Consider the following 26,690-nt stretch of genomic DNA (forward strand, 5'->3'; position numbering starts at 1 on the left):
TCATAGTACCGAAGTGCGAATAATGCGAATAGTGTGTGGATAGCTGAGCACATTCACGGCATCAGCAAGATTCGTGGCTTGGAGGATGCGCACTGTACGCTGCTTCCAAGCACCGGCACCAGGGTACGCCATGGCTCGGTGTCGCGATACAGGCACACGCATTAGAAGCGGATTCTACGGCGCTGGAGTCCTTCCATTCCACCGTCACTCTCCGAGCCCATCAGCCGTGACAGGTCGTACGAAAAGATGTGGCGCTGCTCTTCCAGCCACACAGCGCTGATTTCGAGTATCACAGGTCACCAGGCACGTTTCCACAGGTCTTCGCCGGCCAGCTGTGTCGTCAGCAACAGTCCCTGCTCATTGTGCAGCTTCACGCGTCCCATCCAAGAGGCACGTCAGCTGGCAACCTTGGATCAGCTGGAACAGGCGTTCGCCGGCCGTCTCGCACCATGCTCTCGTTTCCAGCGGCAACGTGACTGCCGCCACCGTGCACAGTGCGGGCAGCTCGGGACAACGTGGCGCCAGAAGCCGCAGCCGATGTGGCGTGAGCGACCGGTGATCACCCAGCTGCGACCGGTGATCGCCTGTCACGGTGACCACACGGGCGCGGAGCCAAGTCTTCGCGCACAGTGCGGCACAGGGGCGACCATGGTTCCCCGTCAAAAGGTGGTTCAAACGCCGTCGGCCCGTAGATGTGATCCAAGGACGCCGTCACAATGAACGGTGACTTCTTCTCCGATGCCAGCAGAACCATCGTCAGTACGACGGGGCTGCCACACACCTCGGCCACACGCGCAGAAGACGGGGCGGGTAGAGGTCCGGGAGGCAGTAACACGGCGTCCGAACAGACGCCCGGCTGAAGGATGAAGTCGACCGAAGAGTCGGGCTTCTGCACGCAATAACACTCGGGCCCAGCGGCGCAGCAGCTGTGCGGTTCTCGATGCCGACCGACGGCCCTACTCACGTACATACGACTCCGCGAAGCGCAGTACATAAATGCCCTCCGGGTACTGCGCCAACGTGCTGTCAGTGGCTTGTGGCAGGGCTGTCTCCTTCTGCGCCGTCGATCGGAACCGTTCCAGGCAATCTTCCATCGAGGCGAAGCCGTACTGTGCCGTACTGTGCCGGCCTCCTGTGCACGGTAGTCCTTCACAGAAGGTAGCATATCTGGTAGAGGCACTATTGACAACAAGCAAAGCGCGGATCACTCACTTGACGTCACCAAGTTCTTTCGCAAGCTCCTCTGTGGCTTTAGTAGTCGCAGTGATTTACACAGAAGCAAAAGGCTGCACCTGGCACTTTCTTGCGGAGCACGTCAGATCAGAACGGTAACGAACGCAGTGCTTCAGCATGCCATTCAACTGATTGACTGAACCAACTCGTCAGCCACCAGCGCTGTCAATACGTTCGTTGCGCGCGGAACGTGGAGGTAAAGGGTGAAGATGCGAAAAGCGCCCCCTGGATGTTCTATCCTCCACGTCTTTGATTGGTCGGCCGCCGCGCAACGCTACGTTTCTGTTTCGAAACTAGAGGAGAGTGGTGTGCGGTGTCCAATCATTGCGTTGGGCACTTTTAAGGCGGAAGCCTTTAATGCCTCATCGTTGTAAGCAGGAGTTGTCGACAGAAAATGTCACGCTTTTCAATTGGTCGAAATGCTCGTGACGTCACAGTGCGCGAATTTCAAATGGGGCCAATTGTACTTTGGCTAGTAACCATGCAACCAATCAAAAGGATCGTATAGTGATGCTCCAACTAAGTAGGACTGAGTTTAGTTAATTGCTTAATTAATCAATTAGCCTAATTAAGATAGAGGAGAATGAAGAGGTCAGAAGACAGGGGAAAAGAAATGAAAGACGCGCGTCGCAGCGTCAACAGCGTCCGCGCTGAAAAAACAGTACGATGTTTAGAAAAAATTTATTTACATATGTACACATGCCAAGGTTACAAGATACATTCACATTAACAAAAACACATGACATTAAGCATGTAAGGTGAGCCAATTAAACAGGTACCGTAAACATTTCTAAGTAACTAACAGGAATGGGCAATGTAAAATAAGAATGCACATATACCGATTGACAGAAGAGTGAAAAGTCGATAATTAGTCATTGAAACATTGAAAAGGAGACTTTAGCGCCAGTTTGGCCTAAAAACCAAGACAAGACGACCGTTATTAACAGAAATAAATGGGCATGACCATTGTCGGAGAAACTCTTCCTCACCCAAGAAAAAGAGTTCCTCGGACAAAAAACTAATCAGCTCCCGTCGGAGACGGCCGAGAATTGGCCACACAGCGCGGCGTCGAAAGCCACTAGCGACCGCGGCGCATCGACTGCGCCATAAACTAAAAAGACCTGCAACTATTAACAGGCGAGCAAAACGGCCGCTGGGGAAGCGGCCGCGGGAGACGAAGCACGAAATGCCCTGCCCACGAAATCCCGCATGAACCGCGCGCCAAAAGACACGCGCTACAACACAGGTGACTGTAGCGTGGCGATTAGATTCCGGGAGCGGGCAATTCGGACAGGTACTGGAGCGTAACACACCCCACCGCTCTAACCGGTCACAAGTAGGGAGCACTGCCCAGCCAAGTTTCCAGACAAAGTCACGTAGATGATCTGGGAGAGGTGTCGACGCTAAACGCGCCCACTGAACGCGGCGCATAGGTGAGCGGCGAGACGCCGGCACAACAGGTAACAATAGTGTGCCCATAATGTCCACCACACGGTCTGCAACGATGTTGACAGCAGGTGCTACTGCTCTTACATGTCTGTAAAAGGCCACTGATGAAGCGTAGAAAGCGGTAGGTTGCTCTGACTGGGGTCCATGATTAACAGGGGCCGCCGGATCCAAAAAGCGTAAAGAAGGGCCCAAAAAGTACCGAGCCAGGATTCGCGCCGGAGACGCGTTTCCTAGCAGGATACGCAAAATACTCTTCAACGCTAACAGCGAGGACGTGACGGACAAATTTGGAAAGGCAAACCCTCCTCTCTCCCGTGGTTGTCCAAGAACAGCACGGGCTACAAGTTCGGTTCCGCCTGACCAAAAGAACGAAAAAACTGTAGTCTGCACTCGCCTTATGACACGGAGGGGTGGTTTAACAGTGTAGCAGAGGTACCAGAAGGCACCAAGTATGACGGACTGAACCAGGTAGCGCCTCTCAAGCAGAGGCAACTCGAATGTCTGCGTCCTTCGCACACGAGCTGTAATGTCTTCGACGACCGAAGACCACACACCATTCCATATTCCAGCACAGTCGTAGGTCACACCTAAAATGCGCATCTGCGCGCACCACTGCAAAGGTATTGAAGATGTAATACGAGTCTGGGAAGACCCCACAAAAAAGTAACAACTTTTCGAGTAATTAAGAGCAGCCCCAGACAAGGAGGCGTACTCACGGAAAACATTTAAAGTTTCAAGCAGGCTGCGTTCATCAGCTAAGTACAGAGTGATGTCGTCTGCATAAGCAGTGACGCGTACCGCTTCGCTGCCTGGCAAAGCCAGACCTCTAATAAAGGAGTGGCGATTGACTGCCAAGAGGAAAGGCTCTAATGCTAAGACAAACAAAAGGGGGGAGAGCGGACAACCTTGACGGACGCCGCGGCGAACATCAAATGCGGTACTTTCCCGGCCATCGAGGAACAGAGTGCTTGAAATATCTCTGTACATCTCTTTAATGAGAAGCACGAATGAAGGTGGGAAGCCGAAAGCATCCAGCATCCCGTAAATGTACTCGTGCTCTAAGAAGTCGAACGCCTTTTCCTGATCAAGGGAAACAAGAAGACCCTGTGCGCGCCGTCGTAAAGTATACGCTAGGATGTCTCGCGTTACAGAAGATAAACTGTGTATTTCACGGCCTGGGATGGAGCAAACCTGGTGGCAGGAAATAAGTGACGGGAGGAGAGCTCGTAGACGACGAACGAGTAATTTTGCTAATACTTTGTAATCTGAATTTAGCAGGGTGATAGGGCGCCAATCTGCCGGGCATGTCGACATAGGAGACTTTTTAGGAATAAGGACAATGCGGCCTGTTTTGAATGATTCAGGAAATACGTGCTCAGTAAAGCATATTTTTAATACTTCCGAGAAAATAGGGCCCACAATATCCCAAAATTCTAAATAGAACTCCACAGGAAGGCCGTCTGGACCAGGCGCTGAGCCTCGTTTCATGGAGTCCAACGCCTCCTTGATTTCATCTGTTGTTGGCACAGCCATAAGGCCGTCATGGAGTTCAGTTGAAACCTGCGGCAAGCCTGCTAAAAATGGGGCTGCGGAAACGACATTGCGATCAACTAGAATGACCGACTGAGCAATACCCCTGAAATGGCTAAAAAACGCACTGAAATTCCTGCCACCTGGTTGGGACGTAGCCCCGGCGGAAGATGTAAACGCAGGGGCACCTTGAGTGTACAACAGCTCTTGGCGGGCCAACCGAAGCACCTCAGGATGAGCAGTTGGACTGCGTCGACAACGCCATGCAGCCGCTGTCAAAGAGGAGGCACGTAAAAGACGCTGTAGGCGCTCCGAAAGCTCCTCTTTCCATGCGCACATAAGCGACGAAGGCGACGGGGTGCGTTGAGCAATACGTAGCTTCGCCGTCACCACACGCACCTCATCTGACACGCGAGCCCTAAGGGCTCGACCAGATGCGGCGCAATGGTGACGCCACTGCTCCTTCAGACGGTCCCAGTCACCAGGCACCGCCCCAACAACCGAAAAACGCAAGACCCGTGTGAGCCCCTCTTTAGTGCTGGCGTCGTGAAGTATGCGTACATCCAACCGCCATGGTCTATGGGGTGATACTGCAGGCGCCGGAACCGTGAGTGATAGAAGAAAAGGGCGGTGGTCTGATATGTGCACCGGCGAGGATGGCAGCGTCAGTACATTAGCTACACAAACTGACCGCGAAAGGCACGCCGGAACGTACGCTCTGTCTAGCCTACTCGACGATAACCCGCGACGCCAAGTCCACACAAAGACGTTGCCATAGAGGAGCTCATACGCGTCCGTGAGCATGAAATGATTCACTAAGCGGCGCAACTCACGCGCATTCCAGCCTGGCCTACCCCTACCAGGGCCTTGTACATCGGCGACCGTATCGAGCACGCATTTGAAATCGCCCAACATCACAACATTACGCCCTCCAAGAAAATACACATCTAAATCTTTAAAGAATGCGTTTACCAAATTGGAATGCGCAGGCGCATAAATACAAAGAATTCTCAGGTGAAGTGCGTTAAACGTGCAGTCGAACGCCAACACGCGTCCAAGCGCATCGTAGGTAACATGATGATCGCGCAACAGTGAGCGGTTCAAAACAAGAACGCCAACGCCGCTAGAACGCGTGCTGGCGTACGAAAAGAAGGCATCGACGCCAAACGTATACGCTTGAATTTCAACACGTCACTGAGACGAAAAAAATTGGTTTCTTGCAGGCAGACGATATCGCAACCCGAGGAACGAGCGAATGCGACCACTGTTGCCTGCTTCAAAACACTGCGGAACCCCTGCACGTTAAGAGTAATAATTTGAAGGTTAGTCATTTTGGAAATGAAAAATGAAACCTGAACAGTCGTGATGTTTAGGCAATACAAAGCGCGCCGCGAACGGCGCTAAACCACCTCACTTTTTGCGGAGGGTCGGACCAGAGGAGGCACGAGGCCTCCTTGGCCGACCGGCAGAATTGTCCGAGTCCGTAGTCGACGCACGTGGACGCTTTAAGCTCGAACTTAAAGCGACCATCTCAATATCCGAAGACTCTTCGCTAGAAGTGCTAGCGCTGATCCTCGATGTTGAAGAGGACGGCGACTGCACAGGGTCAGCGTCTGGAGATGATCTTGGCTCTCGTACAAGCGATGACGAAGACGACGATGGCGGCGTCGGGTCCTCCTCAGGCGTGATGGCAGTCTCGTCAATGACGAGGTTGACTGAAGAGGCCGAGGACGTCAAGCTGCTGTCGTCACCGTCGACCTCAGCTATGTCGGCGTCCCTGCTCAAAACCGCAACGCTGGCCGCGGGCTCTAGCGCGGGCTCCGAGGGTGGCACGTTCTCAGCCTCAGATTTTTCCAGGGACACAGTAGGCTCGGCCCCTGTCTTATCAGGGACGCTCGGAGAGACTGAGGCTGACGCAGCAGGAACCTTTACTGTCTGCTCGCTTGGTGCAGCACTGGACGCATCAACAGCAGACTCCGGCTCTTCCACGCAGCGACGCTGAGACGCAGTGGAAGCACCCGTAACGGCGGCGGTGTTGGATCCGCAGGTCTCCTTGATGGCTTCAACCGCTCCCTGAGCGGCCTGCGGGGGCGCAGGGCGGGCCGCAGCCTCCGAGTACGAGGGCTTGATAGCGCACGCCACAGTAGCGTGCGGATCACCACAACGACGACATGGCAGCACGCAACCCTGGCCTTGGTGCCCAAAGACCCCACAGCGGGCGCAGAAAGGAGCCGTGCACTGTGCCCTGAAGTGCGCAGTGGACCCGCAACGCCGGCAAACGCGCTGCATGCCCTTGTAGTCGCACGTCACGCGGTGGCCCGCGACCTTGATGTAGTTGGGTACGGGTGACTCTGGTTTCATTTCAATCCGCACGTAGCGGGTCCCGGTGGTGACAGTGGGACGCGAGCCCATGACGCCGCGACTAATGTGCAGCACCTTGCCAAAAGGGGAGAGAGCCTTGGCAAGGGCGTCACTGGGTACACGTGCGGGCAGAAAAAGAACAGTCACCTGGGTCACCTGCGGGCTCAGGGGAACGATGGCGACGCGTTCCTTGCCGATGGTGAGGCAGGAAGCTTCAACGATTTTAGCCATGGCGGCTTCACTTTTCACAGTGACTTGGTAGTTGCGTCCACCGAAGTGCTGGACGCAGTACACTTCCTCCAATCCAACTACAGAGGCTGTCGCATCGACGACATCCTCCGGACTAGCCCCCTCAGGGACGACAACATCAAAGGCCAGAGCCTTTGTAGGTGGCTGGCTCACCATAATGAGGCGCCCGCCAGCCGAAGGACACCTTAACAAAACACGTGGAAAGGTCACACACCGGCCACCGACGCAAGCCGGCGGCCGGAACACACACCGAAGCGTCCACCAGCACAGCCGCGTTCGCTCCACCACCACGCACTTCCCCACTCAGTTCGACGTTGCTCGTTTGATATACGTTGTGTCGAACATCCTAGACAGTTCCAACATTTGACAGGTGAATGACAGAACACGATGGATAGAAATACAATGATATAAATATGAAATAGCCCAATTAACCTTTCTAGTTAGACCGCATAAATCAATAAAACCGAGAACGAAATTGGTCAGCCGCCGCGGTGGCTCAGTGGCTATGGTGCTCGGCTGCTCTCCCCAAAGACGCGGGTTCGATCCCGGCCGCGGCGGTTGAATTTCTTTGGAGGAGAAATTCGAGGCCCGTGTACTGTGCGATGTCAGTGCACGTTAAAGAACCCCAGGTGGTCGAAATTTCCGGAGCCCTTCACTACGGCGTCTCTCATAGCCTTAGTCGCTTTGGGACGTTAAACCCCATAAACCAAACCAAACCAAATTGGTCGAGTTGGGGAATCGAACCACGGTCTCCGGAGTGCGATACGAGCACGCTAGCCATTCCGTAATGCCAGCTGAATGGTTTGGAATGAACAAAGGCGCGTCTAGCTAATACGGCGTCTTCGTTCACTCCCATCTTCCCCCTTTCCCTTACAGCGAGGTGCAGGTGTCCACCCAGATATGCGAGAGAGATACATTTCCTTTCCTCAAAAAATAAATTTACCGTCCAGCAACGCGTACAGCCGAATTGGCGATGGCGTTCTGTGGACTCCCTGGCAGCGTTGCAAGACGCTGTCGCGTTCCACTCTTACAGGCGAAGCTTAACATGTTAACCACACATCAGTAACACACGCAGACAGCCAAAGGACGCGTCATTCGCTGGTAGCACTTGAATCATCATTCACAACCACATTCGTGGCAGAATGCTGTACTCAGGCTTTCGCCTTGCACCACTTTAGTCGCCAAAGTGACTCCTAATTTTTGTCCATGTTCTATACAGCAACTTTTGGAAGTTAGCAACAACGAAAAAATTGGCGGGGGCTGAGCTTTGGTTAAGCCTGGTAGGTTGCGAAAGCGAGCGCAGCGCCTCTAACGGAAGGAACGCGGCGCGCCATGTCTAAAGAGGGAATGCAGTGTGCCGCGTCTACAGGTCACGCGTGGCTACCGGGCGCCCTTAAGCAACGACTCGACTTGGTAGCCGATCTCTACCCTTGTAAGACGTCACGCTATGACGTCACTAGGCATGGCATGACATCATAGGACGCCCCACAACCGCGGCACTTTACGTTTTTAGGGTCTTTAACGTGCACTGACAACGCACAGTACACGGGCCTCTAGAATTTCTCCTCCAAAGAAATTCGATCCCGGCCGCGGCGGTTAGAATTTCTTTGGAGGAGAAATTCTAGAGGCCCGTGTACTGTGCGTTGTCAGTGCACGTTAAAGAACCCCAGGTGGTCGAAATTTCCGGAGCCCTCCACTACGGCGTCTCTCATAGCCTCAGTCGCTTTGGGACGTTAAACCCCATAAACCAAACCAAACCGTTTTTAGGGTCCGGGCAGACGTCGGCCCATGTGTTGCACACTTCCTTGAAATGGTAGGCCTGCAAACAGACAGGGGGCTACGAGTGAAATCGAGCATTCCGCAGGATTGCCGAGAAAATCTAATCATTCCCTCACTCCCTCGTAACATGCATCTCATATTCAACACTGAAAGGAGGGAGAAGAGAGCAGAAGCACTTATCAGACGCTTCGATCCGATGAACAGCAAGTTCGTTGCGTACGTGGACGCAGCAAGTGGCAAGTCGGGTGCGGCAGTCGCCTCAGTGGTCGACGGCCGCGGTGCCCCCGTATCGGCAGCCACCATTAGAAGCCGCAACGCGGAAACAGCTGAAGAAGTTGCGATAGCGCTCGCTTGCGTTGGAACGGAAGCCAATTTTATAATTAGCGACAGCAAAACGGCCATCTATTATTTTGGAAAGGGTAGGATCTCGCCGGAAGCTGCAAGGATTCTGGCCAGTAGACAGCTAAACAGAAAAGTTAGCCTAATTTTAGCTCCCGCACACGCGTCCATTCCTGGCAACGACGCGGCCCACGAGTTAGCCCGAGCTCTCTACTTCCGGGTAGCTGTGGAGCCGCCCGACGGCCGGAACATGGACGAGCGTCTGCAAAATTATACGGAAATTGTTGAAAACTATAGGTTACAGAGGAGACTGGTGCCACCATCGGATAAAAGTCTAAACAATAGGGAGGCAATTGCATGGCGACGCCTCCAAGCTGGGAAGGTCTGGGCATATCATGTTCATAGCGATAAAGAAAACGATAAGCGCAAGCACTGTGAGGCGAGAGGGACCCTCGACCACATAATCTGGGAATGCGCTAGCTCCCCAGGGGCTAACGAAAACGTAAATTGTAGAGAATCCTGGGAAGCCCTGCTGCGGAGCGAGGCCCCTGCTTCACAGCAACAAGCCATCCGCCTGGCGGAAGAAGCCGCGAGGAATCGAGACCACTTCGCCTGCTTCTAATCGCGGAGGTCCCGGACCCCGTCACCAAGGCCTGCGTGCCGGGGACAGGGAGTAGGGGGCTTCCTTATCTGGCGGAAAATAAAGTTATCATCATCATCATCATCATGACATCATAGGTCATTCTAATTCACGCGTGGCTACCGGCCGCCGCTGCGCGACGACTCGACTTAGTAGCCCATCTCTCACCCTGGTATGACGTCAGAGGTCATTCTAAAGGTCAAACGTGGCTACTGGCCGCCGCTACGCGAAAGGCCGTTCATGAGCGTAGTATTGCTTTCGCAATCAAATTTGGCAGTGGTATAGCTCTGCTGTGCCACGATATACGTAGCGTGAGGTGGCCACATCTCGGTGTCCACATCTCGGTGGACACCTGAAACAGAGGGAAGGCACATAACTGCCCTCTTGGAAGAGACTCCTCAACCCTGCTTTAAGCTAAGCGGCGGTAATGACAGGTGTGCACGATAATGATGATGATGAAAACTTTATTGTAACAAGGGAGTTTTGGACACGTCGGTCCTTGGGCCCCCGCACGGCCCCACTGCACTCAAACGTTCATGTCCCGGAGGCTCATGACGCTGGCAGCCCGGCCGGTGGCGATGGCTTGCATGGCCGGGTCCTCGGAGCGCAGTAGGGTCTCCCAAGCCTCCCAAGTGGTAAGGTGCTCCAGGCCCCGCGGGGGAGGATCCGCCGGGCAGAGGAAAAGAATATGGTCGAAAGTGGCTTTGGGGTGGTGGCAGAGGGTACAGGAAGGGTTCGTGTGGACTGGGTGATATCGCGAGTGTATATAAGGGGAGGGCAAAGTGCGTGTTTGGAGCCGCCTCCAAAGTGTCTGATGGTAATTGTCGAGGGAAGGATGAGGTGGGGGGTAGAGCCGACGCTCGGCTTTGTAGGCCTGCGTCATTTCACTGAATGAGTGCATGCGCTCCCGCGAGAACCCCAGGTCGGAGGCCGCCGGTGCCCGGTTGAGAGAAGCTCGAGCTAAAGCGTTGGCGGCCTCGTTTCCGGGATTCCCGGAGTGGGCAGGCACCCATATCAGCTCCACATGGCGGGGCGGGTGCGCGGCGAGGGAGTCCAGTATACGAAATGCAGGGACGTGAACTCTCCCGCGAGCAAAATTTAGTATGGCAGTTTTGGAATCTGACAGTATATATCGGGCCTCCGTGCGGGTGATGGCCAGGGCAATGGCGGCCTCTTCGGCCTCCTCCGAAGTGGCAGTAGGGGTTATGTGAAGGGTGGCAATGGGTTGGAGGGAGGGGTTCGTGATGGCGACAACCGCGTCCTCGCCCGTGCATGCGGCATCCACCCAAACGGCATACGGTTCCGTGCCATAGTATTTGTGGAGTGCCCGTGCGCGAGCTCTGCGGCGGGGTTCGTGGTAGGTGGGATACATGTTTTTGGGGAGAGGTTTAATAAATAAATCGCGGTGAATGAGGCGGGGGACCTGGAGCTGTGTGGGATCGGTAACTGGTAGGCGTATACCGAGGGTGTGTAGGATGTGTCTCCCGGTGGTGGTTCTCGCGAGACGTATGTATTGTGTCTGTCGGTGGGCTTCAATAAGCTCCCCTATCGTATTGTGCAGGCCTAGTTGAAGGAGTTTTTCGGTTGAGGTATTTAGGGGTAGGTGTAATGCTGTCAAATGCTGTTCGAATCATGGCATCCAGGGTGGAGATTTCCCCGGCATGGAGTTTCAGGTAGGGGAGCGTGAAGATAAAGCGGCTGAGGACGAAGGCATGAATGAGACGACATAGGTCATGCTCCTTCATGCCCCGGTGGTGTGCAGAAACGCGGCGGATTAGGTGTGATATCGACACAGTTGTCTGCTTGAGTTTCCGTATGGTGAGTGTGTTTTTCCCGTTGTTCTGGATGTGGAGGCCAAGTACCCGGAGAGTGTTTACCTCCGGGATGGGCCGGTTTTCCAGTGTCACGGTGCACGACATGTGTTGGCACTGACAACGTGGTGCCAGAAACGCGGCGCTTAAGCCATAGGCCGTCGGCGTTCGTTGTGTTCATTGGCGTTGGCGTTGACAACGTTTTACACTCCGATCATTCTAAGGAAAGGAAGTGCGCATAATGGCTCCCTGGGTCAGTGGACGCATGAATCGTGCTTGTAGGTACATGGGGTGATGAGAGAGAGATGTGAGCTGCAGGCATTGACAAGGTTGTGCCAGAAACGCGGCGCTGAAGCCATAGGCCATCGGCGTTCGTTGTGTTCATTGGCCTTGGCGTTGTCAACGTTTTACACTCCGATCATTCTAAGGAAAGGAAGTGCGCATAATGGCTCCCTGGGTCACTGGACGCCTGAATCGTGCTTATAGGTACGTGGGGTGATGAGAGAGAGATGTGAGCTGCAGGCATTGACAAGGTTGTGCCAGAAACGCGGCGCTGAAGCCATAGGCCATCGGCGTTCGTTGTGTTCATTGGCCTTGGCGTTGACAACGTTTTACACTCCGATCATTCTAAGGAAAGGAAGTGCGCATAATGGCTCCCTGGGTCACTGGACGCCTGAATCGTGCTTATAGGTACGTGGGGTGATGAGAGAGAGATGTGAGCTGCAGGCATTGACAGGGTTGTGCCAGAAACGCGGCGCTGAAGCCATAGGCCATCGGCGTTCGTTGTGTTCATTGGCCTTGGCGTTGTCAACGTTTTACACTCCGATCATTCTAAGGAAAGGAAGTGCGCATAATGGCTCCCTGGGTCACTGGACGCCTGAATCGTGCTTATAGGTACGTGGGGTGATGAGAGAGAGATGTGAGCTGCAGGCATTGACAAGGTTGTGCCAGAAACGCGGCGCTGAAGCCATAGGCCATCGGCGTTCGTTGTGTTCATTGGCCTTGGCGTTGACAACGTTTTACACTCCGATCATTCTAAGGAAAGGAAGTGCGCATAATGGCTCCCTGGGTCACTGGACGCCTGAATCGTGCTTATAGGTACGTGGGGTGATGAGAGAGAGATGTGAGCTGCGGGCATTGACAGGGTTGTGCCAGAAACGCGGCGCTGAAGCCATAGGCCATCGGCGTTCGTTGTGTTCATTGGCCTTGGCGTTGACAACGTTTTACACTCCGATCATTCTAAGGAAAGGAAGTGCGCATAATGGCTCCCTGGGTCACTGGACGCCTGAATCGTGCTTATAGGTACGTGGGGTGATGAGAGAGAGATGTGAGCTGCAGGCATTGACAAGGTTGTGCCAGAAACGCGGCGCTGAAGCCATAGGCCATCGGCGTTCGTTGTGTTCATTGGCCTTGGCGTTGACAACGTTTTACACTCCGATCATTCTAAGGAAAGGAAGTGCGCATAATGGCTCCCTGGGTCACTGGACGCCTGAATCGTGCTTATAGGTACGTGGGGTGATGAGAGAGAGATGTGAGCTGCGGGCATTGACAGGGTTGTGCCAGAAACGCGGCGCTGAAGCCATAGGCCATCGGCGTTCGTTGTGTTCATTGGCCTTGGCGTTGTCAACGTTTTACACTCCGATCATTCTAAGGAAAGGAAGTGCGCATAATGGCTCCCTGGGTCACTGGACGCCTGAATCGTGCTTATAGGTACGTGGGGTGATGAGAGAGAGATGTGAGCTGCAGGCATTGACAGGGTTGTGCCAGAAACGCGGCGCTGAAGCCATAGGCCATCGGCGTTCGTTGTGTTCATTGGCCTTGGCGTTGACAACGTTTTACACTCCGATCATTCTAAGGAAAGGAAGTGCGCATAATGGCTCCCTGGGTCACTGGACGCCTGAATCGTGCTTATAGGTACGTGGGGTGATGAGAGAGAGATGTGAGCTGCGGGCATTGACAGGGTTGTGCCAGAAACGCGGCGCTGAAGCCATAGGCCATCGGCGTTCGTTGTGTTCATTGGCCTTGGCGTTGTCAACGTTTTACACTCCGATCATTCTAAGGAAAGGAAGTGCGCATAATGGCTCCCTGGGTCACTGGACGCCTGAATCGTGCTTATAGGTACGTGGGGTGATGAGAGAGAGATGTGAGCTGCAGGCATTGACAAGGTTGTGCCAGAAACGCGGCGCTGAAGCCATAGGCCATCGGCGTTCGTTGTGTTCATTGGCCTTGGCGTTGACAACGTTTTACACTCCGATCATTCTAAGGAAAGGAAGTGCGCATAATGGCTCCCTGGGTCACTGGACGCCTGAATCGTGCTTATAGGTACGTGGGGTGATGAGAGAGAGATGTGAGCTGCAGGCATTGACAGGGTTGTGCCAGAAACGCGGCGCTGAAGCCATAGGCCATCGGCGTTCGTTGTGTTCATTGGCCTTGGCGTTGTCAACGTTTTACACTCCGATCATTCTAAGGAAAGGAAGTGCGCATAATGGCTCCCTGGGTCACTGGACGCCTGAATCGTGCTTATAGGTACGTGGGGTGATGAGAGAGAGATGTGAGCTGCAGGCATTGACAAGGTTGTGCCAGAAACGCGGCGCTGAAGCCATAGGCCATCGGCGTTCGTTGTGTTCATTGGCCTTGGCGTTGACAACGTTTTACACTCCGATCATTCTAAGGAAAGGAAGTGCGCATAATGGCTCCCTGGGTCACTGGACGCCTGAATCGTGCTTATAGGTACGTGGGGTGATGAGAGAGAGATGTGAGCTGCGGGCATTGACAGGGTTGTGCCAGAAACGCGGCGCTGAAGCCATAGGCCATCGGCGTTCGTTGTGTTCATTGGCCTTGGCGTTGTCAACGTTTTACACTCCGATCATTCTAAGGAAAGGAAGTGCGCATAATGGCTCCCTGGGTCACTGGACGCCTGAATCGTGCTTATAGGTACGTGGGGTGATGAGAGAGAGATGTGAGCTGCGGGCATTGACAGGGTTGTGCCAGAAACGCGGCGCTGAAGCCATAGGCCATCGGCGTTCGTTGTGTTCATTGGCCTTGGCGTTGACAACGTTTTACACTCCGATCATTCTAAGGAAAGGAAGTGCGCATAATGGCTCCCTGGGTCACTGGACGCCTGAATCGTGCTTATAGGTACGTGGGGTGATGAGAGAGAGATGTGAGCTGCAGGCATTGACAAGGTTGTGCCAGAAACGCGGCGCTGAAGCCATAGGCCATCGGCGTTCGTTGTGTTCATTGGCCTTGGCGTTGACAACGTTTTACACTCCGATCATTCTAAGGAAAGGAAGTGCGCATAATGGCTCCCTGGGTCACTGGACGCCTGAATCGTGCTTATAGGTACGTGGGGTGATGAGAGAGAGATGTGAGCTGCAGGCATTGACAAGGTTGTGCCAGAAACGCGGCGCTGAAGCCATAGGCCATCGGCGTTCGTTGTGTTCATTGGCCTTGGCGTTGACAACGTTTTACACTCCGATCATTCTAAGGAAAGGAAGTGCGCATAATGGCTCCCTGGGTCACTGGACGCCTGAATCGTGCTTATAGGTACGTGGGGTGATGAGAGAGAGATGTGAGCTGCGGGCATTGACAGGGTTGTGCCAGAAACGCGGCGCTGAAGCCATAGGCCATCGGCGTTCGTTGTGTTCATTGGCCTTGGCGTTGTCAACGTTTTACACTCCGATCATTCTAAGGAAAGGAAGTGCGCATAATGGCTCCCTGGGTCACTGGACGCCTGAATCGTGCTTGTAGGTACATGGGGTGATGAGAGAGAGATGTGAGCTGCAGGCATTGACAAGGTTGTGCCAGAAACGCGGCGCTGAAGCCATAGGCCATCGGCGTTCGTTGTGTTCATTGGCGTTGGCGTTGACAACGTTTTACACTCCGATCATTCTAAGGAAAGGAAGTGCGCATAATGGCTCCCTGGGTCACTGGACGCCTGAATCGTGTTTATAGGTACGTGGGGTGATGAGAGAGAGATGTGAGCTGCAGGCATTGACAGGGTTGTGCCAGAAACGCGGCGCTGAAGCCATAGGCCATCGGCGTTCGTTGTGTTCATTGGCGTTGGCGTTGACAACGTTTTACACTCCGATCATTCTAAGGAAAGGAAGTGCGCATAATGGCTCCCTGGGTCACTGGACGCCTGAATCGTGCTTATAGGTACGTGGGGTGATGAGAGAGAGATGTGAGCTGCAGGCATTGACAGGGTTGTGCCAGAAACGCGGCGCTGAAGCCATAGGCCATCGGCGTTCGTTGTGTTCATTGGCCTTGGCGTTGTCAACGTTTTACGCTCCGAACATTTTAATGAAAGGAAGGTGAGCGAGCGCGGCCGAGGCACTCCAGCTTTACGTAGTGATGTCACTTGCTCCACACGCATGAGCAGCATGGCTCTCCTGGAGCCGCGCGAAACTGCTCAACCTCGGCCAGTGTAGCTCACGCTACAAAAGAACCCTATGGCGTCTGTGGGATCCCAACCCAAGACGTCCGAATTCCACGTACGGTGTTTTACTAACTGAGCTACGGTGTCGGCTGTCCCATCTACTTTCGAGGGTATGTATGTTGCGTGTAACGTAACCTAACGTAACGTAACCGTAACGCAACACCAGTGCCCCTCGTCCATAGCGGCAGATGTAGTGCATCCTGTATTACAGCAAATATCATGTGGTACGTAATCGAAAGATGAGGGTGAAAGCTTACAGAGAACCCTCTTATGCTACCTAGGGTATCAAGACTACCAGAACCGAGGCCCCGTTGCGCTATTGAACAGACGACGGTAGGGAAATGAAGGGCCCGTTGTGGTGTAGTGTTATGAACCAAGCCAAGGTTTTGGCAATGAGGGGAGCCTTAGTTATCGACTCCGGATTAATTTGGCCTCTAAGCTACGCGACATCTTCCGCAGTATACTTCGTCCACAAAACCCTGAGAGAACTCAGATTACCACGCACACTTAACGCTTAGGGGACTTCTGTGAGTGTGCTATATTTTTCTCCGCTATATGTGCATCTCTGTAACGAGAGCGAGAAGATCTTTAATTAAAAAACAGAGAATTATGCCGGCGTTTAAATCCGCTCACTTGCTACTCTGCGTGGGGAAGGAATTCGGCGAGAGAAAGATGGAATGAGTGGTGTAGGAAATGGCTCCACAAAGTTCGCGGCATAGATAATGTGCATTGAGAGTGCTAAATGGAGGGATAAAAGTTTGTCTAGATGATCAATGACATCTAAATAATGGAATAAAAAGTTCATAGCGCATGTCTGCTGCCTATGACAGGCTAAGGATCTTGATACACAGTCGAGTTATAGAGGTACTTCGGTGAGTGATTCCATAAGATGTCCTTAATGTGTGCGCTCCTCACCATACGCTGTACCTAAAAACGTTCTGCATATTGGCTTGAAGACACTGCCTCCTACGCACTCTTAATTCTGCCGCCGGAAGGAACATAACTGCGCTAACGTCACAGATTACTAACGAGTTGTCATAGCAATAATGGCATTCCCCTAGATTATGCAGAGGGCACACATAGCGGCGCTAATGAGGAAGTTGCAAGGCAGTTGCAAGTTGACTCATGCGCCGTGGAAGCCCGGGATTAGGCATTTGGTTCATGGCGTAGAGCACCTTTCTTCCTTTCCCTCTAAAGAGAGCGTCCAGCTCTGTTCCTAATTGACAATAGGAGGCATTCTAACAAAATATGCTCTACAGTTTCTACTAAGCCTCAGTTGACGCAGTGCGGACGGTTCGCTTGACCTGAACGCAACTGTGAGGCGTTGGTGAACGCAACATTTAGGAGAAGTAGCTCATAAGGAGCTCCCAGATGGCGAGAAAGTATGGGTGACGGTCCTGATCTGAGGTGTGGGTCGATAGAGTGCAGAAACTGGTTATGATGTGTCCACAAGCTCCACAGCCGGTTTTTTTTCCTTCGTTAGCGTTTTTTTTTCTGTTTGGGATGCCTCAGAGCTCGTGAAGTAAATCAGCGTGTAATTCCGGTTTTGATGACATCTTCGGAGCTGCTTTATTCTCTTTTTCGATTGCTGTGATTCCACAGTGAGCTGGAATTCATTGAAATGTAATAGAATAGCCTGCGGCAGTAGCCTGGTGATGTCGGTAACTAATGTCAAAAGAAATTTACTGGTGATTATTTTTCTTCAATAGGCTGGAAAGAGATTGTAGCATTCTTTCAAAGTCCTTGAAGACAACCCAACGGCGAGGGTTTTGACGCGAGAATAGGAGACAGCTTCTTTAATACCGAGCGGCTCTGCTGCCGTGGAGGATGGCTTCCACTGCAGGTGATGAGGAAACGTTTTGCCTGTCTAGGGCACATAAGGACTGCAAGAGGAAGACTCCTAAGAAGTCCAGCCATGTCTGAAGCTGTGGATGTGCACAGAGTACTTCGCAGCAAAAGAAAGTCAGAGCAGCTTGAAGTAGCGCCGCTTGTGGCATGTGTCTCGTCCTATTTACACCTGCTATACTCTGATTTGTCTTGAGAGGCGAGAGTGTCCAGTGGAGAAAGGTTGGAGACAGGAGTTTCTTTGTCTGATTAATATTATGAAAGTTAAGCGCTTGCACACTTGGCCAAAGACGAGTTAGTGGTGAACTCAGTGCAGGAAGTGCTTTTTTCCTTCTACCGCACGCGTAGGTATTAGGGCATGTGTGCGGCACCGGAGGTGTTCCTTTCTTATTAAAAGGAGGGTGGTGTCATCCAGTGTGAAGACTCGAGGCAAAGGCGAGGTTGGGGTCGCAAATCAGGTATCAGAATCTGCACGGCTTTGTGAGCTCAGGTGGTAACGGGGGACCCACTCAATAAGGATTGGCTGCGGTATGCGTGCCGCTAGACGACAGATGTTTTGGCAAATTTCTGGGGTGTGATGGATGCGTCGTAGTAGGCGAATGACGTGAACGGCGTCGGTGCGAATGACAATGCGGGCCATAGATTACAGAGCAATGTGCCTCTTGATCCGCAAGCATCTCCGTACAGAAGGAGGTTCTGGGAGGCGAAACTTGGACGTTTTGTCGAGGACAGGCTCGCAAGGGCCGCAAACTGCAACCGTACTTGTTTCCAGGCAGTGGACTATTGTCGCGACTAATCCCTCGTTCCTGATGGCAGTCGTGATTCCCCTGCTTGCTGCCTCCTTGTATGCGTCCGAATCCGTAGATTTTATAAGCAATTTCTATGGTGACAACTGCGCATGGGCAGCTCATACAAGGACTGAGTAATGGTCCCTTCCATGTGTTTCCACGTCACTCCACCATGCAAAGTTTTGTGCAACTGAACTTGTTACAAAGGTGACGTCGATGCAACTGGCAGTCGTCGGGCCTCGAGATAGGTAACGATGTCCTCAATCAGAGGTTCATTTGAATGTTGAAAAAAGGTCTGCAAGTTTTGCACCTCGCGCACATGTGTGCGAGCTGCCTTAAATATCATTACGGCCATTGAAGTCTCAACAAATTATATGTGGTGAAGGCGTCAGGCTATCAAGTTCTGATGCCCTGAACAGTGAAATGGCCTGCCTAGCTTTAGGTTTATTCCAGTAAGAGTGTACTCTTGCCTGCCAATCACTATTAGGGCGCACACGTGTTCGTTGTCTCTGCGAGGCAGGACATGAACAAAAGAAGTCGAAATATTCTTGCGGAACGTAATCACTAATCTGCGGGCGTTATCTAGTCATTGTGAGTGGTGAAGATAGTACCCTTGCAGTTGAAAATGTTTCTCGACGCGAAATTCTGAGATGTCGATGAAAGGGAAGGTGTATACTCTCATCAGGTGCCAGAAATCTGAAACTTTCGAGCCCAAACGGTGTTCGTTGTAATGGAATATGGTGGATGAACGAAAAATGTTGCGAATAGTTAGTTCAGTTGAGGCTGTCGTTGTGGAAGCCATGACTACTGCTGAGATGTGTGGTGCTAGGAGAGCTTCTACTTCAGGGAGAGTTCTTGACCTCGGGCTGGCTCGCACAAGAGCCTTGGTGGTTGCAAGCGACGAAGCGATCAGTAATCCTGAGATGTTTCATTTCGCTACCTTTCGAAGGCCGTCCTGCGGCGTTGAGGTGCCTTAGTGTGTGGACTAGGGCGGCCATTTGGTGGGATTGTCCGGTATGGTTCGATAGCTTTGAAGTAGGCGATGTACTCGCGGGCTACCCATGCTGTTTTTTTTTTTTGCTGCTTCTGCACATGTGTTTTCAGCTTCCTTGTCTCGTTGCATTGATTCAACTTGGTTAAGGTGTGGCGTATTCGTGAATACCACCTCAGGGTTATGCAATGGCTCTTACCACTTGGTTGGTTTCCCGTGTACTTGACCCATAGTACATGCAAGCAGTGCAGCTTTCCTTTTAAGACACCCTCCTTATAATATACGGGTGATAACCCTTATATATCTCATGTGCCTTTTAATTAGCGAATCAGAGTTCGGCGCTTCTTATTTGCATTTATTCATTGCATCGTATCATACGCTCTTTTAAACAACAGGTTGCCCCATATTTGGAAGACAGGAGTAGGCTCAAGGTTTTAATTACTGCGTACCACACTTACGCGACACCTTTTATCCTTAAAAAGCTTCCACATGGAGCTAAAAGTTTAAGAGAATTTCAAAAGGACGTTTTAATGGGTGATATATATGTTGTAATTCTATTCTTTCAATTAAAAAGAAAGCAAAAAGGAAAAGGCCCAATCCACTACATGCCTTTCATTGAACGCCCACTCTTGGCTGCCTGTTGCTGCAACTCCGACGTCAGCTCCATGAAGAGTTATCACTGCTCCTAAATGAATTAAGCTCCAGCAGAGAGAAAAAAATAGGAAGCGAATGTCATCGCGATAGCGCCGACAAGGTTAGCGCCATTATAGCGTTTCTACTAATTTATCTCTTCTTTCCTCTCTTCCTCTGGCGCCTTCTTTTTTTCCTTTTAGTCCACGATTCTATTTCCCGCTTTTCTTTCCCCTTTCTTCCCCTCTCTGGGGAACTCGGTTTACGCGATCCCGCACGTGCTGCACGGGAGCGAAGGGAGGTGCCGCAGATAATTAGGAGAGCTCTATTGGGCAACTCAATTAGGGGTCTGGTTTCGGGTTCGTGACGTATATTCGCCCAGAGAGCACCCGAGATCTAGCCTCTCCCTGCGTCATCTACTCGGATTGATTTACTGCCCTTTAGTTTTTTTCGTCCCACTGTCAAACCATATCCATGTCATCAGTCATCTGTTTTGTTGTTGTTATATAATTATCTGCTCAGCGCACGAGACCTTGAGCAGCCATCTTGCCTAATGATAACGAAGTTAGCCGAAATTATCACCCTCCTATTCTATTTGGCTATATTAGGCAGGGAGTGGAAATTACGCAGTAAAGTATGCGCAGATAAAGGCAGCAAAGACGAGACCATTGTACGAAGTATTCCGTCTTCGTCAACGCCACGCAGGTGGATGTAATTTCCGACTGTGCCGCCATTTTGGGTCACGCCTTTTCCACGCGCAATCCCGGCCCAGTTTGTGTCTCGAAACGGGATCAGCGCCGGTAAAGCTCTACACATGCGTCAGACACGCTATCGCCCAGTCGAAAAAAAATACAACAGAAAATTTTCTGCCACAACAAATTTTTTACAGTGTTGGTCATATGCTTAGGGGAATCCCCCAAGGTGGAGTAGATTTGTAATAAGGGAGTAATTACTCATGAGAAAGCTGTATACCTTTCCTTTATAGCCCTACGGCAGCACTTGGGTAGATGTCAATGAGTAATTACTCCCTTATTACAAATTTTTTACAGTACTTTGGCCATGAAATTGTAGTAACAACAGAGATGTTCCTACTAACATGCTCTTCAGTATTTTTGGTCATGAAATTGTGGTAATAACAAAAATGTTCTTACGAACAACAGGATTTTCAGTACTTTTGGCCACGAACTTGTAGTAACAACAGGATTATTCGTACTAACAATAGGATTTTTTGTAGTGTTGTGCTGTCCTTTGTTGTAGCGCGAGAACAACAGAAAAACAGTACAATAGAACAGAAAATTTTGTCGTTACGACAAAATGACACACATTCTTCCGTATTTATGGGTGAGATTCTGTCTCTGTTTCCGAATAGCCATGCTCCCCTTCGTCATTCGTTGGCGTCGGTGCTTTTCCGCCACTGCGGCATGGCCGTAAGATTGGTTTATGCAAATGAGAGGAATCGTGGGCGTATTTCTGCCCTGACCACTGTGACGCAATCCTCCCCGGCTTACATCACCCGGAAACAGCGGCCAATGGAAAAGGACCAAATGAAGTGAAACCGACATGAAATGTTAGGAAATTCAACCGAAGGTTTCCGTCTTTGTTTTGTTTTTTTCCTGTGGCGAAGGTTTGACATGCAAGATTGATTGCTTTGGCTAGTTGGTCATCCATGATTTGTTTAAAATGACAGAACAACAGCGCAAAAAAAAATGACCAGGGAGCAAAACAGGCACTCTCGCCGCCCCGCTGACTTCAACCTCGAGTCACAGTGTTGACTTCAACTTCTACATTTGAAGTCAGGATGCTGGTGTGCCTTTAGATTTCAAGCGAAGATCCACTTGGAAGTGCAGCAAAGATGGAGAAAGTTATCCTTTATTTGTCCTTCCAAAAGGATTATATTGAAAGTAGATCATCGCCATGATTATTCCTGCAGTTGAATTCCACGTATGATAACCGCCTCTCCTAGCAACTTTCTAACTGCTCAGTATTGCCCACGTCGTATTAAGGTAAGTGTACCACTGTGCGCTACTAACAGCCAAACAGCGAATTTTTTAAATCCAAATGTGACCTCTGGTTATGTGTTTCATGAAGCAGAATATGTTCACATGGTTCCCTTGACAACGCCACATGTACCCTTTGAAGTAATGAAATGTATTTTCAGCACTTTATCCTCATGATTAGGGCAACTTGCTGAGAGACGAAGCTAAATTAACGAATTATGGACGTTCTATTGTGCTTAGTTTAAGCACAACGCCTCATTCTTTGCTGAAGCAATGAACCAAACTGTACCTTCTTATCTTATGTGTCCACTCTGCTACTCAAATAAACCATCGATTATCTGTTCGCATGACAGGTGAAGGATGGAACCACCAGAGCATCCAGAATATCTGTCCCCTTAAAAGCACGCACGACAGAGGAGCAGGCCTTGGTTATTTATTTTTCAAATATCAAGGATGAAAAACTACTTCGCAGTCATGTATTAGTGGAGTAATAACATGAGTGGACTTCTGTCTTACCAGCAGATTAACAAGCAGTGAAACAACCCTTCCTTTTTAATTCTAAAACTTTCCAAAAGGCATAATTTGCTTTGCCTTTTACAACATAGGCGGGCAAAGTCAGTCCAGATGATGTGAAAGCATTGGTGCATACGTGGCTACACTGCCTATCCGATGATTAATTTTTTTCTTTCCAAATCCAAACGTTGCTAAAGCACTGCAACATCTGCCTTGGACGTCCTGGGGACAATGTAGGAAAAAAAATGAAAACTTACTCGATGGTTACGAGTCCGTAAAGCGCATGTTCAGCGTTACCGTCACAGGGAAGGGAATAAATTCACAAAGTTGGGTTTTATTTAGGGCGAGGTGGGACAGTACGGAAACGGCAACTTCTTCTCAGCTTGTTGCTGTGAGCATTTTTCGCTTCCGGTGCGGACGGCGACGATGCCGGAAAGCCGGGGTTAGAGGCACTAACAGATAACGCTGTAAAAGATTACATCATATTTTATTATGATTAGTACTTTGCAAATAAATAAATATTAAGTTACTTATTTTTGTTAAACAATCAATATTTGACTTTCCCTTGCCAACGGCACTACCGCAGTCGCTCTACCAATTAAGTCAACTCATTTGCGAGCAGGCGCCTTCGCTAATGACGCGTACGTATCGGAAACGTCAAGCATCAGCAGCTTGAAGGAAATGGGTACGAGTTCGATTCCGGAGGAATCATGTTAATGAACTCGCCGTGCGCCGCCGAAAATAGCAGCCAAGAACATGTGTTTTCAGCGGCTAAATGTCATGGCTTTAATGAGAAGGAATGCAAGGTAGACCCGTGGATTACCTGCAGCTCGTAATTGGTAGAAGGAAGGATTAGTGACTTCCGAAGGATTACAGACGGAGACTTGTTACGTAAGACGATAGAAATGCACAACATTCATGATCCAGTGTGCATTAGGCACACACCACTAGGTCCGCTTTACTTATAATTATTTTTAATAAGGTCTACAATTGTAAAACAACATCACCAGGGGATGAACAATTTCTTGGACAAAGTATAGACAAATGAGTGCTCACAGATGCCGAGCGCCAGGTATAGTGCGTGAATGCGTAGTCAGAGCGAGTCAAACCACTTGCCTCTGACTGTCCTCTGTGTTTTAATGCATGCAATGCGTTATATTTAGATGTCGACTTTTTTGTATCCGGTCTTACTATTGTGGTTCGGACGATGCCGCTTTATTGGTGTCACCTCCCCCCTTCTCCGCTTGCTTCCTGTCCATTCATTTTTCTCCGCTTTTTTTTTTCTTCTTAAACACATGTGCATATTTATGAGTCTCAATCGAGTCGTAATCTACAGCGGCGCTTATACTGTGAATACGTGCATCTTTCACTTGGGCGGAAAACGTATAGTTCATGAAAGGGATCAAAGCCCTTAGTATAGTTACCTCTGTAATACAGTTAGCACTGTAACATAAACTAATGAGAGAAAGACCCTCGATCAGCGGAGCTTTACCGGGTTCAAGTCAATACAAGATACACGAAAATATTCTGAGCGCTCCCTTTACGAAAACAACACAGTTTAAAGCAAAATAGGTCTGTTAAAAAACATAACGCAACAGACGACCCCAAAGTTTAAGCCACCAGGTAATCATTCCAAGGTGCAAACAAAAAGAAAAAAAACAAGAAAACAAAGAAACAAAAGTCAGCAGCGAATACAGAGAACGCAAGGAGAGGTGGGTAAATCGACACCAGCCAAGCCTCTTCTTCTTATGCTTCCCGCTCCTTAGTGTTATATTCCCGCACACTACTTCCACTGTTTGCGGCACTTTCTCGCATCAGCCAATCATAGCAGCTCTCTTGTAGCCATGCTTTTCCAGAAGTGTCCTCGATGGTATACTTTATGTTCGGTCTTCTTGGGCGTGACACGTTGCAGACGGAAGAGGATGCTTATTGCGACATGAATACACTGTACATTGAGCCTACTTTACAGATTGGCCTGGACACCTGCGTTAACTCACAATGATTCAGAACGACAGGCCAGAGCTCGCGCCTCGCGAAGCTCTGTCAGCCTATAACGGAGCTATCTAGCGATCAGTTATAGCTGTTCTCATTCATCGGACAAAGGCCAGTGCCAAACTTCCCACCACCCATTCCCTCCCTCGTATGACGACGAAGAGCCCCGATCACGGCTCTGCTATCATGACGTAACTTCTTTCCTCTTCATCCGCTGAAGAAGGGACGATGCGCCATGCAAAATGATCTTGGAAGCCACACGCCTGCGACAGCAGAGGAACGAAAGATAAGCAGAAAAAGGAAGCGCGCGAGCCCACAGTGTCTCTTCACTGTCCCCGAAGAGCGGTCAGCGAGCCATCATTCAAAAGCGGGATGCAAATTCTTTCCATGTAAAGGCAAATTCTCCTCTAGCGCAGGAAGTATCCTCCCAAACGGACGCAGGGCGGCGCGCAAATTCAGTATTAGAACCAGGGGGGTAAAGTAGGGCCATCAAAGTGGTCCCCACAAGTAAGTCGTCATCTTACAATACATCACTATCGCCAGCAGAGTTTTTAGTACGCAAGCACTAATCCGATGGGAACCGACCCCAAGGAAAATCGTCTGTTGTCTCTTCTCGTTGATGATGATGATGTCATCAGGCTTAATAACACATACCCACGGTGGGGGATTGGCCAGGGTGCATAGTGGACACACACGTGCGTCCCGCCGCACTGCCCGCTTTTCGTCGTCTTCTACGTGGCATAGAGAACGACCAAGAGATTTGGAACACGTAAGTCATTGGGTACCCGCACGACCCCACTGTATTATAGGTTCATGAGTTCATGAAGTTTCACGACGTGTGCGGCCTGGTCAGTGGCGATCTTCTGCTTGGCCCGGTCTGTCGAGTGCAGTAGGATCTCTCATTCCTCCCAAGTGGTCAGGAGCTCCAGGCCCCGTGGGGAACGGTCTGCAGGGCATTAATAGAGAATGTGGGTAAGAGCGGCACGAACCCGGCGGCTCTGACCCTAGTAAAATCGTCTCTTCCGTGTCCGCAGCTGGTCTAGCGCGAGCACTCAGTCCCGTGACACTGCCTCTCATCGTCGTCTTCTCATTATCATCAGCCTGACTACACCCACTGCAGGGCAAAGGCCTCTCCTAAGTCTCTCCATTTAACCGTGTCCTTTGCCAGCTGCGGCCACCGCACACCCGCAAACTTCTTAATCGCATCCGCCTACCTAACTTTCTGCCGCGCCCTCCTACGCTTCCCTTCTCTTGGAATCTGCTGCGTTACCCTTAAGGACCAGCGGTTATTTTGTCTTCGCATTACATGTCCTTCCCAAGCCCATTTCTTCCACTTGATTTCGACTGAGATTTCATTAACTTATACGTAGCAAAAAACCTGAGCTTTCGCATTGACTCCGGTGTAGTAAACAATCTCTGTAGTTGATTTTTTTTTTTTGTTAAGTCAACATCGAAATTCAACCACCGTGGTCGGGAATGAAACTGCATTTTTCGGGTCAGCGGCCGAGCGCCGTAACCAATGAGCCACTGCGGTGGTGGGAGTAGGTAAAAAAATCCCCATTGAGTCACATGCTATTCGCTACAGGCGGCCGACAGTTGGTGCTTGTTGACAATGTTCAGAAAATGCTGTTTGGTACCTGAGGCCTGAAGTACGAGCGACGCTAGAAATAAACCAGAGATAATGGTAAAATTAGCATTAGGTGCCTACTGCAAAACCATAAATGAGACAGTGCATGGTTCCATGGGTTGGGCATCGTTTAAATCTCAGGAAATGGCGAGTAAAATCTTGTATGAAGCACGGCCGCTGAGGATATGCGGAAACCGCTGGGTAACTTAGGAATTTAAGCGATTGTACACACGCTTTTATGCGCATATATTTTCTTTTAAAAATAGAACCATAACATAAGCAGATGACTGCTGAGGCGATATCCTCTGCTTGCAGAGGACTGTAAGTTATACGTATTTACGTATATGCAGCCACAAATAACACCCTGTAGTAACAGTAAAGGAATACGAGAGGGTCTAAATTATTCTGGAGCCTTTGCTATGGCGTCCCTCACAGTCCATATGTTTTTTGGGGTCGTTAAACCAAGCAATAAACAATT

General features: G+C 50.7%; 1 pseudogene; it reads right to left on the reverse strand.

Annotated features, from left to right (window-relative positions):
• Positions 1-20,120, reverse strand: LOC149329102 (uncharacterized; annotated as a pseudogene).
• Positions 20,121-26,690: the final 6,570 nt, after the last annotated feature.

Source organism: Amblyomma mixtum, chromosome 9 (genome assembly GCF_055824585.1).
Source record: "Amblyomma mixtum isolate Tamu chromosome 9, ASM5582458v1, whole genome shotgun sequence".
Classification (NCBI taxonomy): Eukaryota; Metazoa; Arthropoda; class Arachnida; order Ixodida; family Ixodidae; genus Amblyomma; species Amblyomma mixtum.